A 10,516-nucleotide genomic window follows, 5' to 3' on the forward strand; every position below is an offset into this window, starting at 1 on the left:
TTTAAATTCCACTTAAATGACATACATAATAACCAAAATTCTTATAAAATTACATACAAAATAACAAAATCACATTAAGGTATCAGAAGCAAATTGTGATTAATGTGACACATCATTTAACTGCGAATATCAACACGATATTGTATGAATAATTCAAAAAACCACCTCTAAACACATCACCAATTTCAGTTGACCCCTTAAGTATTTACCAATCTCCTATTGTAGAGTTCAAGGTAATTTGGAAATTTTTAAAAGAGTAAAAAAACAAATCCGTATGTAAACATAGAGCCCTGTTTTGTGAGAGAATAATCTGTTCTACTAAAATCAGTAGCACGATTCTCTCCATTTAGTACTGTCGAGTATCGAGAGTTTGACATTTACATTGTACTGTAAAAATATGTAGTTCCTATGGCGCCCGTTAGAGGCACCGATAAAACTATTCATACAGAATTTCTTGAAAGCAAGCTGGTTGTCGATAGTCGATAGTGATGGGACAAGAATGATTTGTGACGATTTCGTATTTTTTTAGTACATTTTGAATGTCACGAATGTCTAGGAACTTGATAGTACTGTCTGCAGAGAGTCGCAGTACTGTTATGTGAGAGAATATTCCATCATAGAGATCAAGATATAACATAAAATTTAAACACCACAACATAATACGTTTTCTATTGATCTATGCGCTAAACGACAAATTTATAAAGAACCCTGCTTTCTAAGTGTATATATGGTTACAGAAGTCAATTTAATCTGGTGTTAAATCTCATCGGTGGTGACCCCATCAATCATGGTAAGATTACAAGCGTGACGTCACATCATGTATAGGGGGTGTGAATTTAAATGAGATTTTTTCTAATAATGTATCGGAATGCATTGTGTGTCAAAGCTTAAGGGATAAAGGGAGTTTTTGTTGTTTAAATTACATGTAGGCATTATGGTTTCTATCTAGATCGCTTCATCCAAGTTTTCCTTGTTACGACTATATAGCCTTTACTAAAGAATATCATATTAAAGTATAACAATTAGCATTTAAACAAAATAAATAGATTTTTTTAAATAAGTTGTATTGAGAGTGGTTTTCTTTCGAACTTTGTGTTACGATAGCAAGTTCTGTTTTATCAGCGACCCGCAAATTAAGCCTCCATACATTTTGAGTTTTAAATCAAAATATGCGTATTATTGCGTATAGTATAGCTATTATAATTTAATATTAAGAATTTTATTGCCTTATCGGTAGTAAAAAATACTTGAAATCTAGTCGAATAATTTCAGTTAAAATAGCCCCTTAATAATAGCATAAGCAATAAAAACGTCTTAGAACAATAACGGGGATTACGTAAACAAATAAAATTCAAGAAGGCAGTTAAAATATTTTATCTGTTATGAATATAATCCTCTTTTTATGGCGATATTAAAATTGGACAGAATAAAGGTAGTGGACATCTCAAGCGATAAAACATGTGTTTTTACACGCTATCTCAAGCGTAAACGCGTAAAAAGGTTAAACACAAAACTTTAACAAATTATTCACTAAAACTTTCCTCGGGAGTTATCTCTATCTATGAATGCAAACGGCAAAAAAATCTGTATAGTCGATTTTGACTTTATCACGAACAAATAGACACGGTGAGGTGACTTTATAATAATAGTGACTGCCATATCGGAGCGTTTTTGCTTTCGCGACTATATTTTTTCAATAGATTTTCAGTCTTTCATCAATAAATTTTCAGATTTTTATCTTTAGTATTATTATCTAAAGATTAGTATCTTTAGACAGTCGCTAAATACTCATCATTCACATAAACTAGGTAGTTATAACAATGGTTAATAAAAAAAACAAAAATATTTTTAATATTTTGTATCATTTATCGCTTACAGCTTTTATTGGACGACGGCATTTATTTTGAACAGTAAAGGAGACATAAAATCTTAAGAAGTGTTTAAAGGATTATCTTCGCTTGCCCTTATTTTTTATTATTTTAGGGCTAATTGTAACCCTTGCTTTATTTCTTCTGGCTTGTAGCTGGTCTTTTGAATTGTGTACTTTAAATGAAAATGCCCTGAACTTTAATACGAACCTATTTCTATATCTACTGTATCCGTTTAGTCACTCTATTCCTATTCAATTTATCGTGGTATAAGAAATAAGTTTGTAGGGATTATCGCAAGTTGTGTTCATAGGTTTCTAACTACTACTATAGGACAAAAGCGTGATTTTATGTTTGTTACTATATACATATGTGTGTTGGGTATAGGTTATAACTTGGATTAAAACAGAATACCTTTTCAACTTTCGAGGCGGACGAAGTCGCGGGCTATATTTGGCTGTATTCACTTAATTTATTTCTTTAAACAAATAATATTCATAAGTTCAAATCCAATTTCAAAACGTTAAATTAATTCGTGAAACGACAAAGCCCGAGAGCAATTTAACTTGTGGCCTGACCCGAGGGACCAGTGACTTTGATCGATGGCCTAAGTTTCAGATGTTGGCCTCAAATTGGACTCAGTATCCTTATATTATAATATCAAATAAGGTTGTATTTTGAACGACTTTATACAAAATTTCTATATTTTTTATATGCTACGAAGTCCCCAGCCTTAAACAAAATAACAAATAGCTATATTAGGAAACAAAATCCCACAGACAATCTGAGTAAACGGTATTGTGAGGCTTAGATTTAATTCATGGTTTATTATGTGACTAATGAAGACTATAATATTGTCCTAGCCGGTATCTGGCTACGACGGTCAGCTTATTGAAAATGGCCAAATAAAAAAATAAAAATATAACTGTGGTCAACATTTTCTTTACCTCATCCCGGGATTATCTAGGATCGGTACAGCATGTTTTACATCTAAAAGCATGTTGTATTGGTATAGGGCTGATTTCTTTACGACCAGTCTGACGCCAATCTTCCTTGGGAATAAACATACAACTGCGGTCGTTGAACTCACAACGTATTGTGTGTTTGAAAGGTTTACAATTAACTCAGTAGACAGTCATGTTCGACTAATGAAATTCAAAATCAAGGCGATACGAACAATTGACGTTGCAAACGATTTTATACCAATCGCACAGAGTAAGGGAAGTAACAGAAAAAACGTGGATGAATACAGATGAATCTAGTGAAAACATACAACCACATGTACTTTCGAACATTGAAACCATCTGACTAATAGGTACATATTTTTTGTATTTGTCAGACGTAGTACATATTTGTCAAACGTTTTCAATAAAATCATACATATTTTTATACAAAAGATATGTATTTGCCAGACGTTTTAAATTAAACTAAGTTCGAAGCATATAACTTAAATTAGGAATCACCGTTTTAGATATAACACTTCTATGTCTTTAAATTGAACTTTTTGGTGCTTAGCCGGCCGGACTAAATTAGCATTTTTTTCAACATTAAAACCAAATGTTTTGTAGTAGATATGGCACATCATTTTAAAGAGTATGAACTTTTGTAATATTAATGTAACTAATTAACAATAATAATAAATGCATCTATCGAAGTTCCATGATATTGTTTTGTTCACGACAATATTTCACCGTATATTTCACCCTAATCCTGCGCCAAAAGCAAATAGCGAGTACTGTCGTTTACATACTGTTTGCAGAAACACGAACAAAACTGATCCGATACTCCATTGTGAATACGTTTTGTATTCACTTGTAGACTTTATATCGTTTGTTACTTATTTTACCTTTAAATTGTAAAGATTTTTTTCAATTGCATGATATCTTATACAATGAATTAAAAGCATCATAATATATCGCTCCTTGAATACAAAAGGGTCACAAATCGAAAACTATAAATTTTACAGGAGAGCCAAAACAAATTTTTGAAACTGTTTTTTTATAATATTTTATATATTTATTAATTAAATATAAGATGTTAATATATCATTAGATGCGTATTTTTTAGCTTTATCTATCTACGATATAAACTTTGTAATAGCTGTTACCTATTAAGAAAAAAAAGCATATAAGTCCGTTTTGCATTCAAAATTTGAACCAATATCATGAAAAATATGTCAAAAATTAAACACAGTTTTGCGAATAAAAATGGTTTATTGTACATTTTTTGGTAAAAAACCGTATCAAAAAGTAAAATCTTATTAGTAAATAAAACCATAAGTGAATAGACACCAGGAAAACATTGTATTAAACAATCTAAATTAAAAAATCTTTACTTATTATTAAATAAGTAATATAATAGAGATCAACTTTGTGCGTAACTTTCATTATTCAGTAAAATTAAACATCAATCATCATCATCAATCAATGGGTAACGTGACGGGTAGACTGAGTGCAGCAGGAGTATTAAAGAAATAAGATAATAGAAAAGTTTTATGAGTTTAATAAACCTTTATATTTAGCATTCGTGGATTATTCCAAAGCTGTTGGCAGCATCAGTCATTCCGCCACAGAATCATCACTCCATAACCAAGACCTTAAGAAGATACTATGTAGAATCGAAGCTACATACATCATCAAAGCAATATACAACAATCTCTCTAAATCCAAAGAAGCGTGAAACAGGAAGACCCGCTATCTCCCAAATTACTTACCAAAACCCTCAAAAAAATTTTCAGGAGCCTGGCGGCAATCAAAAGGCATTGTTGTTAGTGGCAAACAGTTAACAAACCTTCGTTTTGCAGACGACATTGTCCTCTTCTCTTCCTTTGCATTGGAACTCGAATCAATGCTCAAAGATCTGAGCACGGCAAGCCTTCAGATTGGACTAAGTAAGAAGCGTACAAAAACCCAGGTTATGACCAACAACACAAAACGTAGGGTCGAGGTAGGCGGGCACGTCATACACTATGTCGACGAGTACACTTACTAGAGCCAGATAACCTCTTTTAACAACCGACGGGAAAAAGAGTTGGACAAACGTGTCACAAGTGCCTGGAAGAGCTCCTGGTCCATGAAAGAGCTAATGAAAGGTAACCTTCCACTGTCACTAAAGCGGAAGCTCGTCGAAATGTTTATACTACCCGTCCTAACCTACGGTGCCCAAGCATGGTCCCTTACGGAAAACCAAAAGTAGAAACCGAAGGTTTGCCAGAGAGCGATGGAGCGTAGTATATCAGATGTAAGAAGAACAGATCACGTCCAAAATTCTATACTGCGCTCCCAAACTCGCATAGCCTATTTAGGGAAGAAGACCGCCAGGTTGAAATGGAACTGGGCCGGCCACATTATCCGCATGCATCCGGAAAGGTGGGCCCGCATATTTACCAACTGAATGCCAGAGGATGGTCATCGCAGACGCGGGAGACCTAAACGGAGATGGCGGGATGACCTAGACGCATTTGAAAAGGACTAGTCGGATCTTGCCACTAAAAGGGCGATTTGAAAGGGCAGGGTCCCTCCTTGCCTTTCCCTGCATCAAATGTTAAATTTTGTTTTGAAAATTTTAACGAAAATAATGATCATGCCAAACGGCCATATTTATGGCCTTCCCATTCTAGCATGCTAAAAATAATTATTTATTCCACAATAATTTAGTGCAAAAGGGACGTATTTCAAAATATGCTACTGTTATATTACAAAATATAATAACAAATACTAGTGTTTGAATGCAAAACGGTAGTTTTCAGAAAAATGGCACTTTTGTATTACAAAATATGGTAACAAATACTATAGTTAGAATGCAAAAAGGACGTTTTCCAAAATATGGCAGTTTTGTATTGTAAAATATAATCACATTGACTTGAAATTTGGCACCCAACACAGACGTATTTTGGATTGTGGCTTTTTTTCACGCAACTGACGAGCATTCGCGTTGAATCTCCGGGCGCAACTCACAAAGTGGCTATTTTGCACTGACATTACCTGTCAAAGTTAGCTAATGCAAAAAGGGCAGTAAGTCAGTGCAGCCTTAATATAAGCTAAAATGATGGGTGTTTTTTTTTTACTATAAAATATAGCCGGTTCAGGTGTAATTTTTGCAATAAAACGATTTTCATTTTTTTTTGAGTTGTGGCCCTTTTGCATTGAAGGAGCGATATGTCACGAATTTTGTTTTTTTTTTAAATATAAAATGAATATCAAAATCAAAAATCCGAGGCGTGACTAAGTAATAAATTTTCATATTCATAATATTGGTGTCATATTGTTTTCCGTCCGCGACATTGCTCGTGTGAAAGTTTTCTCGTCTTTCTTCAAGGTGGAATTTATAAAACAAATCTCTTAATACTCCCTCCACTCTGCAGGGAACATAGTAAATCAAATTTCAGCTCTTTGCGTTCAGTAGGTAGTGCCGGCTGTTGTTTGTCAATCAGTCACTCAGTAACGGAAGAGTTTTACATATATTATTATGTAGAAGTATGTATAAAGGACCTCGAACCACTTTCACTAACCACATACGTATCGCTCCATCGATAGTAAATCATAATGACAAGCTAATCAAACGTGCATTATACAAGGGATACAATACCCAATCACCTATATATTATGCAAACTAGTTAATGAGCTCCTGCTAATAGATTCCGTTCCACTGATTCGTCTCATTAGGCTTTGGCAATTATCTGTGTGATGTGTCAATAATAAATATTGTGTATGTTTTGATAATGTAAATAGATTATGATCAGTGTAACTCGACAAATAAGGTATCGTAACTTTAAAATTTTTATCGAGTTAAAGACCCGTGTAGCTATCAGTACCTCGATTCTCTACCACTATCGACTACCGACAACCGGCTAGCTATCGAAATTTTGACATTTAGCATGTACTGCCAAAAAAGTTTCTACTAAGCCCGGAGGCGCTAATCAGATTTTCATACAAAATTTCTCGATGACAGGTCGGTTGTCGGTAGTTGATAGAGATAGTAATAGAGAATCGAGCTACTGTATAATGTGTAGAAACCGCGATAGATTAACAACTTTTATGTATTAACGACTTTTAAATAAAATAATCACGGTTTTAAGAACCCACTTGACACATAAAAATAAGTTCTTATAACCCTGCTTACAAGTTGTTACGAGTCTATTATAGGACACACAAAGGTATAATTTGTAATTTCCCAAATATATAATATTTAATCTTAGCCTTATCTAAAGGGGTAAATACATTGACTGATATGGTAACGTTATGAAAAACAAAATACCTTCAGAGATATTCAGTCGTGCGTGAAAAAACAAGGGTAGTTTATATTGTGTCGGAGGGGAAAGAAAACTGATATTTTTATATTATAATACGTCTTCAATCTTATTGTAATACAGGTTTGCTCGTGTATTTGTAAAAGAAAATGTAAATACATTTTTATAGAATTTGATATTTTATAGAATTTTATAGAATTTTATAGATTTTTATAGAAGTGTGGGCCTTTATAAATTATATTTCAGTATTCCAAATAGTAGTCCGGAATCTGGTATAAATCTCGCCCCTATAACGTAAAATTAATATTGCTATTGGCGAATCGTGGGTATATTTCATACACCTCTCTATACTCGAAGGTGTAAGACACCTTCGAGTATACTCGAAGGTGTAAGACACCTTCGAGTATACCAGATACAATTTTATTTATGGTAATCTCTGTTGTTTAAAGTATGCATTTTTGTTCGTCGTGATAGTTTACAATGCCGTATTTTGGTAATCAGTTAGAGGTGTTACTTTAAGAGCTGACCAACTCCATATTCTTGAAGACCACTGAAAAGTCGGTTCCATTCACATTCTATGATAAAAATCGTTAGGCTGATAGCAATTGACAATGCCTTTGGGCACTTTAAACTACTCCGGTTGATCACTTATCTTAGCTTTTATAGCATGTTCATGATCATATCAGCATTAAATAAACATAAATACATTTTTTTCTATTAAGGTATTTTATTTTGTAGACAAAGTATAAAACTATATTTCTATACAAAAACATCTCAATATTTCATTTTCTCACGAAAGCGCTGGCTCGTAGAAAATGTTTTAAACATTAGCGCCGAGGTTATGGAGGTGTACAGTACAGGGGCATGATAAATTGATTTCAGGTTCAATACCTGGGTGGAGCAGGCTAGATTGTACGTCTTGTGTATTTGTGGCAATATTAGATATAGTCGGTATCTATTAAAGAGATTTGAAGATTGCTTTCTAATTCTAAATACTATTGGTTAATTTAGCTTGGTAGGCATGTCTGTGTTAATTGTATGGGCTGATGGAGTTCCGGTTTAAAACGAATGGACATCATTTATAAAAAGATCCTTATTCCTGCTAATATTATAAATACTACATTTAATATAATATTATAAATACTAAATAATACATTTTTGAAGATAGATTATGATTTTCGTATAAACTCCTGAACGGATTTGGCTGAAATTTAGTACATGGATAATTTCTGACATATATTAACACACAGAATAGTATAAATAACTTCAAATAAAGTGGTGTAACATATTAGTATATGTATTGATACCATAGAAATAAAGAAGTTCATTTCATTAGTTACAAACAGAAAATATGAAAAGCTCAATCAAATATATTAATCTCCTTCAAATATACCGTTACTTTTTTCATATACATGATTAAGTATTGAAAAATAAACAAACAATTTTATCCTCAAAGGTCATATATTATTATCCCTGTCCATCAGAACCCAAATAAGCTTCTTATATAAAACCTCTTTATAAAAACTCACAAATACTGGCTACTTTCGATTCTAAAGCAAATCGTTTCAAATCCCTTGATAATATCTAAACCTTTATCTATTAATACAACAACGTATTATCAACCTTATGCTTAACCAAATAGAGTTTAAATTTCACTGAACATTTGTTATTAAAATATTATTTCAGGCCCGTATTTGTCAACATGTCAAAATAGCCCTTTGATTTCTCTGTCCCTTTAGTAGGTAATATAAAAATAGGGAATAAAGGGAAAGGGCGATGTGGTATATCAATTTTGTTAAAGCGATCCGTCATACACGTGATTTGGTTCAATGGATATAGAAATGTGACGTAATCAATAAACTTTGATGTTTGCTGGCTGGTTGGATTTTGGTTTGGTATTAGCACATTACTTACAAAAAAATAATTTAATGATTTTTTTGCGCAAAAGTGACGCAGTTTGCAACTAAGGTGATTTTTTCCTCTTTGATACACAACCTTTATCCTAGGTAACGTTGTGTTGCCTAACATGATTTGCGAATAGCATTGGTTGACCAGTTAAAATAATAGGATTTGTTTTAAACAATTTCATAAATACATAAGATGACGCCTCTCTTTCATAGGGGAAGGCAAATTTTATAAGTCTCTTAAATAATAAGTTCTTAAAATTATTTGATTGAGAGTTCCTAATACGCCTGTTTGATTTTATAAAACCCATGTCATCCCAAAGCTACAATATTCAGCAGAAACAGTCACAAATACAAACAAAAACAAATTCGGGTAAAAAGCTAAAACAATAAAAACTGTCATGGCGGATTTCAATAAACAATAGTACAGTTAGAACAAAAAATCAATGCATTTTCTTTATACATTTAAAAACCATTCCATAGCAGACGGTCGGTCATTGGACACGGACCGAATCGCCGCATTCCATTTTCAAAAGGAAATGCCGTTGACAGAAAACACTCCTTTGTTCTGTCCGTTCAATTTTCAAATAGAATCCTTTACGTGAGAAGTTTTAATTTTGTTTCCCAGTGTACATGTTGAATAATTGATGTTAATTTATTTAAAGGTTTTGGATTAGACTTGGATTTCGTGTGTGACTGTACTTATATTCAATCTTTCTATTAAATAGTTTGTGTACTTGTGTTTTGTTAGAAAAATAATAGGAAATAGAACATAACATAGTGTGATAAAAGATTCGTGAGACAGTTTTAACAAAAAGTTTTGAGAATTTCTCTCATAAATATTTTTTCTGAACTTCCAAAAACACTCATTTTTGGGCTAGAGAATCGAATTCTAAACTTTGTGATTTATAAATGATTATTAAACGATTTTATTAATCAAAGAATATAAATTTTAAACACCGTAAAGTACGCAATTTTTTACTCTTTCTCTGTATGCTCAATACTCATTATCTTAAAATATTGACTGTAATTTCCATTCCATGTTTTTCTGAAAATAAACAAGAAGTATATTTACAACAAAGTCAAATAGTCTTTACAACCTTATTGATTTGTGAAGTTCATTAAATACCTTTAAATAAAAATACATTTCAGTTCATTTAACCCTAAACTGCACATACGTGTAATTTTCTTGTTCTGTTCTTGTGTACGTTACAATACGTGACTGAAATGTAGAGTGATGTTAATTGTGTTAGCATTCGCCGCAATGTATGTTGCATGAGACTAACCAAGATTTATATCAGTCTGACTGTACTTGGATGTGCGCTAAGATTTGTTTAATTGTAAATATTTTGTTTAAAAATTACGTGTATTAAGGGCTGTTACAGCTCTACCGGAGTCGCTTTTAAACGAGTCCCAATATTGTCCGTTATTCGAATGATAGTCTACGGGGAAGCGAGTGTTATTTTTAAAGGTGTTAACTGTTTTTACAAAAACGT

Source organism: Anticarsia gemmatalis, chromosome 21 (assembly GCF_050436995.1).
Source record: "Anticarsia gemmatalis isolate Benzon Research Colony breed Stoneville strain chromosome 21, ilAntGemm2 primary, whole genome shotgun sequence".
Classification (NCBI taxonomy): Eukaryota; Metazoa; Arthropoda; class Insecta; order Lepidoptera; family Erebidae; genus Anticarsia; species Anticarsia gemmatalis.